Source organism: Cuculus canorus, chromosome 8 (genome assembly GCF_017976375.1).
Source record: "Cuculus canorus isolate bCucCan1 chromosome 8, bCucCan1.pri, whole genome shotgun sequence".
NCBI classification, from domain to species: Eukaryota; Metazoa; Chordata; class Aves; order Cuculiformes; family Cuculidae; genus Cuculus; species Cuculus canorus.
Genome location: NC_071408.1, coordinates 19,035,638 through 19,042,178, shown reverse-complemented (window position 1 = coordinate 19,042,178; position 6,541 = coordinate 19,035,638).

Sequence of the window (6,541 nt, the reverse complement as noted above, 5' to 3'; positions counted from 1 at the left end):
AATCCTGAAGAAAACAATTCCAAGTCACCTCCAGAGCAAGTTAAATCTCTGTATCGCCTCAGGCAGGCATCCTGTGGAAAACCCACAATGAGGTGATGAGATAATGATAACAGGGACTGAATGAGGCACAAGTGAGTGGAACTAACATTGCCCAGAAAATTTCAATACACTTTCTCTAGCTTAAATATTTCTCATTATGCAACTTCAGTAGTGAACTTTCAGTGTACTGTGTGCACATGAACGTATTTCACATCCAATAGCTATAGAATAATATATGATTAACATATGTATGAACCTATATCTGATCACCTATGGTAGGTCAGGCATGGCCAATGGTATAAAAAAAAAAATGCTTTTTTCTATACGTAACACTCTGGTGTTGGGATACTCTTTTTATTATTATATCACATTGGCCAACAAGGCTAAATTCTGGGCTTTAAAACTGCAGAAATGCCCTTGTAAGATATCAGGGCAGTGTAAGATATCCTCTGAGCTTTCAAGGGCAAACAAGAGCTTTCTGCAGGGAAAAAGAATCCACAAGGCAACCAAAGTAGTGCTGGAGGTCACTCCTAGATCATATTTTCTGAAGATACTTTGTCTGGGGAGCCTCATCCTGCTCTTGAAATCATGTGGTGAAGGCTGGTGTGGCTGCGGGATCCTGCTCAAGTCAACAATGGCAATGCATGGCATTTCTCACAGCATTCTGCTTCAGAAACTGTCAGCCTCTGGCCTGGACAGGCACACGCTCTCCTGGGTTGAAAACTGGTTGGATAGCCGGGCCCAGAGAGTTGTGGTGAATGGAGTTAACTCCAGCTGGAGGCCAGTTACAAGTGGAGTTCCTCAGGGCTCGGTACTGGGTCCAGCTCTGTTCAATGTCTTTATCAATGACCTGGATGAAGGCATTGAGTGTACCCTTAGCAAGTTTGCAGATGACACTAAGCTGGGTGGAAGTGTGGATCTGCTGGAGGGTAGGGAGGCTCTGCAAAGGGGCTGGACAGGCTGGACTGCTGGGCTGAGACCAATGGCATGAGGTTTAACAAGGCCAAATGCCGGGTCCTGCACTTGGGGCATAACAACCCTGTGCAGTGCTACAGACTAGGAGAAGTCTGGCTAGAAAGCTGCCTAGAGGAGAAGGACCTTGGGGGGTGTTGGTTGACAGCGAACTGAACGTGAGCCAGCAGTGTGCCCAGGTGGCCAAGAAGGCCAATGGCATCTTGGTTTGGATCAGAAACAGCGTGACCAGCAGGTCCAGGGAAGTTATTCTCCTTCAGTACTTGGCACTGGTGAGACCGCACCTTGAGTACTGTGTTCGGTTCTGGGCCCCTCACCACAAGAAGGATGTTGAGGCTCTGGAGCGTGTCCAGAGAAGAGCAACGAAGCTGGTGAAGAGGCTGGAGAACAAGTCTTATGAGGAGCAGGTGGGGGAACTGGGGTTGTTTAGCCTGGAGAAGAGGAGGCTGAGGGGAGACCTTATTGCTTTCTACAACTACCTGAAAGGGGGTTGCGGAGAGGAGGGAGCTGGCCTCTTCTCCCAAGTGACAGGGGACAGGACAAGGGGGAATGGCCTCAAGCTCTGCCAGGGGAGGTTCAGGCTGGACATCAGGAAAAAATTTTTCACAGAAAGGGTCATTGGGCACTGTTAGAGGCTGCCCAGGGAGGTGGTTGAGTCACCTTCCCTGGAGGTGTTTAAGGGGCGGGTGGACAAGGTGCTGAGGGGCATGGTTTGGGGAGTGTTAGGAATGGTTGGACTCGATGACCCAGTGGGTCCCTTCCAACCTAGTGATTCTATGATTCTATGATTCTATATAGGATCTCATTTTGTGGGTCTGCATATCGTTTGAGTAAACATTGGTGTTACTGCACTTGCCAGAATAAAAGGGATACTTCTCCAGATGACCCATTCACTAAGAAAGCTAGAAATAGGAAAAAAGAAACCCACGGGAATTGTTTTGATGGGTTTTCTTTTTTTTTTACTTTTTTTCATTTTTATTAGCAGCAGAGTGAAGCCCAGCAATGGAGACAGGGCTGATGTCTCCAGGGTGCCTGCATTTGTCATGTCCTTTTGAACTCTAAGATAAGAAAATGTCAGTAACTGCTGCAAAATTTGCAAAAAACCTTACTGAAGATTCTTTGACCAGAGCTCAGTATCTGCATGTTTTTTACCTAGTCTGAAAAAATTCTTAGCAATTCTTTTATTTGTTGAAATACTCAATGTCCATTTTATCAATAAGTCTTTACACTTCTCTGATGAGCTAAGGAAATAAATATAATTCACCTTCTGGGAAGAGAGTAAGTAAAGAACTGACTAACTTAGAAAAGGCAGCAATAGTGGAGGTCAGGTCTGGATTCATGGGCTTCAGCCTCAAACTCAGCCATAAATTCATCCTCTCTGAAATGTTCCCAACATAAAGTAGCACAAAACCTGATAATCTCAAATTTTGGTTATTACAGTCATGTAATAACTTTTCTCCTGGAGTATGCAGATAGAATTTAAAAATTACCACTCTGATACAAAACCCAACCCAATTCTAAATATTAGAAAACAAAGCTTATCATATGGGAACAAAATTTATCGCTCTGTTTTTATGGTCATCTGTGGTACTTCTGTCTTGCTATTTGTTGTTAGGAAATAGATACACAGACACTCATCAGAACGGTCATGAGTGTTGATGCTAGGCCAGTGGTGATGCTGCACAAACCAAGAAAGGTTTTACATTTCTTTGCCGTGTCAGTACGTATGGTCTTAACAACTCAAAACAATATTTTAGCCCAACCAAGACTGTTGGCCTCTCAGCTCTGTTTCTATCCATGCTTTCTCATGTTGTTGATTTTTTATTTAATATGATTCTGACTGAACTACTTTGCAATGACGAGGCAGACAAAACCCTGAAAGAGAGAAGCATTAATTTGGATGGACCTTACTTCTAGCGTAATTTGTAGTGCATCCTACAGTACTTTGAGTCCATAGTTTCCACCTTTTTGCTTTCACTCCCCACTTATGCTCCAGGTCTTTATTTAAATCCTTCTTTCTAGTTTTGACCCATTAACCATTATGCCCTGCCAGCATGTAGCTAACTGGCCAGGTAATCACATCAAGGTTCTAGTTAAATTTTGATGTAAGTATAGTAAAGGGCATGATTTTAGAGAAGACTGCACTCATGGAAGAGCCTGTTAAGGAAGGAGCAGAAGTGAGGAGCAAAGTAATGGATGTCCAGGCTGAGGAATGCACTGGAGGTATGAAGACGTCTTCCTTCAAAGCAGAGGGAGGAATCTCAGCCTGACATATTCCTTTCGACCTACACATGATGGGAGACACTTGAGCACGGTGCACAAGGCCAGCAAGAACAAAGAGTATCTAAGTTTTAAGCTGAAGGCAGTGAGATACAGGACAGACTATCAACTTCGAACAGGCTCCAGTTTAGGTTGTAATTAAGATATACAGAGAAGATTTTTTTCAGGTTTTTGTCTTACGCTTGGGCCACTGGACAGTCTAGAAGTCAAAACTCACCATAGTTGAGTAAGTGGTCAGGCCCTCTTGCTCCTCAGAGTGTGTGTAACTAGGCAGGAGGGATTTCCAGGTTATTACTGACGGCATTTTCTTCTCTGCTGTGGAGGAGAGCTGGCAGATAAAGAAGTTTAGTTTGCTTCAGCTAAGAGCTTTTAGTTTGGGTCTCTTTGCTTAGCTTCTCTCTTACTCCTCACTTGACATCCTCTACATGGACCCAATAGACACTTTAAGTAGAAGAACAGTATGTCAAGTCAACAAACTGCATGTTAATGTTAATTTCTTAAAAAGGAAAGGAACAGATCAGGATTGGAATTATGGCTGCTGTGGATTAATATTTAAGCATACAACCCTCCTTGCGGCCTGTCATACTGTCACCTTCAACACTGTCCTCCATCAAAACCCTCTTTAAAGCTTGCTTCGACAGTTGACACTTCCACTCAATCAGGGCAGCAGTCAGGCTGGATGAGCTGTCTTGCAGGATACTACCCCCAGGCTGAAGGGCTGGCCATGACTGCAGAGATGTCCTCTCCCTCTCCGGCTGCTGCAAAGTAGGTGCAGCTAAAGCAGAGCATCTCAGGTGCTGGATGGAAGAAAAGTGACATGTGGGCAATCCTAGCAAGACTTCACATAAGTCCAGCAGGAGTGTGAATACTTGCGAGGAGGTTTGTAGTGTTCTGTACGTGCTACCCTGGGTTCCTCAATGTTTTGTCCTGTCTTTTGCTCCGCCAGTTACATCTAAAGCATCATCTGCACTGAGTGACCCACCTCACTAAGAATTTTACTTTTGCTTGTAGTTCAGCCTATGCAATTCAAAACACTGATGTGTCACAACTGGAAATGCCTTCTCTAGTTCTCTCGTGATTCCTGCCAAAAGTCAGACAGAAAAAGAAATGATACTTGTTTGGAAGTGAGTCTCTCCTGTCCACCTCATAAAGTTGGATTCACTCACAGGAATCCGACCGTCTGATCAACAAGAGAGAGGAAATCTAAGAAAAACCTTGGTTAGATTCTGGAAGCCCTTTACCAAGGACTCTTCAGGATTTTCTAGAGCATGGAGAAAAGCAACTAGGTCATTTTCTTGATATCAGCTCGTGATACAAAGGGTCTGAACACATATATGTGTGTCTGTGTGTGAAATCCGACAGTGTAAGTATGATGTAATTTAGGTATTTTGGCACAGCAAAATGAAACAGAATTACTTTTCCTATTATCTTCCCAAAGTTATTGAAAATTATATGAAATATGTTCTCTGTGGAAAAAATCAAGGTCTTTTTTTTTAAATGCAATTTCTTTGGCAGTTTATTCATTCGTTATTCATCCACTCTCACGTTGTGAAGGCTTTCTATTATGAAACATTCTGTGAAAAAAAATGAACAAAAAAAAGTATACTACTTCTTTAAAATATATTGCAAGAATCCTCATTTCCAGATTTTTATTGCAGCACTAGCTGGTATTCTTGCATGCAGTTTTGTAATTTATTCTGAACATTCCACTTAAACCTTTTTTCAATAGCATGATTTTATTAGAGTCAGCTCACTGGACTTTCCCAAAAAGGTATTTAAGATCAAATAAAACCAGTGCTTGGAAAAATATCATTACAATATGAAAGCAGTTACAAAAACATTAGTACTGCAAAGTTTTATTTCAAATGGCTGAGCCTGCTGTACCCCAGGTTATTGCACTTCTACTTCCTCAGACACACTCACTGGAAAAAATGGGAAAAACTGTCATCTTAGCAGTTTCTACCTGTTTCTCAAAAAAAAAGCACCCAATTTATAGGGAGGCAGCATTTTTTTTTCAGCAGCACCATTAATAAGAACAGTAAACCATCCTTTGCTCCTGCATTCCCTGACTATGCAGAGGATTGCTCCCCTCATGACTTGGCAAGTGGCTGGCTCCAAGGATCTCAGCAACTCCCCAGGGTGAAGGGATTTGGGTAGAATAGTTGATTTAGTGATGTGGAAGTGTAGCTTGGCAAGTAGGGCAAATCTGCTGCTGATACAAACAAAAATGGTTCATTTAAGAAATGCATGCAGGCTAATGTTATCCAAACTTAATACAAAATACCCTGTGGGCTTTACTCTGATGATGCTGCATAGCAAGGACACGACTGCCTGGTGGTAAGAGGGTGCTGTGCCCCATGCCTGGCAGACGGTGCTGTAGCACTGGGTCCAATATTAGTCAGTAATCACCAGCACCGATCCCTACTGGGATCACAGCAAGTGGCCAGTCCTGCAGCACTGGAGTCAGCAGCTGTTTCCTCTCCAGCACAAGTAGGATCAAGCCATGACTGAACCAGCCAAAAGCCTCTCTGGCCCTCGTTTCCCAAAGAAGTTTCCCAAAGAACACAATCCAAAGAGTCAACCTCTGCGTAGGCACACCCACAAGGTGGAAAACACTGCCGGACTTGCATTTGATATTCAACTTCACAGACAGGCAGTTAGGGCAAATATTTTCCTTCTTCAGTTGTTACAGTCTTTAGGAAGGAGATGATGACCTGGAGTCCACCAGCTAGCATTGCTTAGTATTTTTTAATTTCACAGGATGTGTTTTAAAAGAGGTCTTTCAGGGGATTCTTCCTACTTGTAACCTCCCTTTAAAAACTGACAGTAGCCAATAGAAAAAAAATGCGTAAGCTCAAGTCAATTAAAATCTAATCTACAGTACAGATGAAAACGAAGAAGTAAAATAAAGGAAATCTTAACTGCTGTATCATCAGATTCTCTGATACAGTATTTTATTTGCTGTTTATTTCACCATTTATATTCATTTCTTGGGACAAATCTGAGGAGAAAGTAGCCATTTGAATAATATCTCCTGAAAGCAAGCTGTGCTCCCCTTTCCCAACCCCTTTCCAGGCTATTTTTTTCCAAGCAGTATGTGTAGCAAAGCAGCTGCAGCACACTTAAGTTTGAAGACTAGGTGTTATGTGTGGACTTTTAAAACCTCTTTTAAAATTGCAAGTTACTGTTCATATTACTTTTCTAAGTAGAAATATGCTTAAAAAGTAAAGTCTTTATTGCTTCTTAAAAG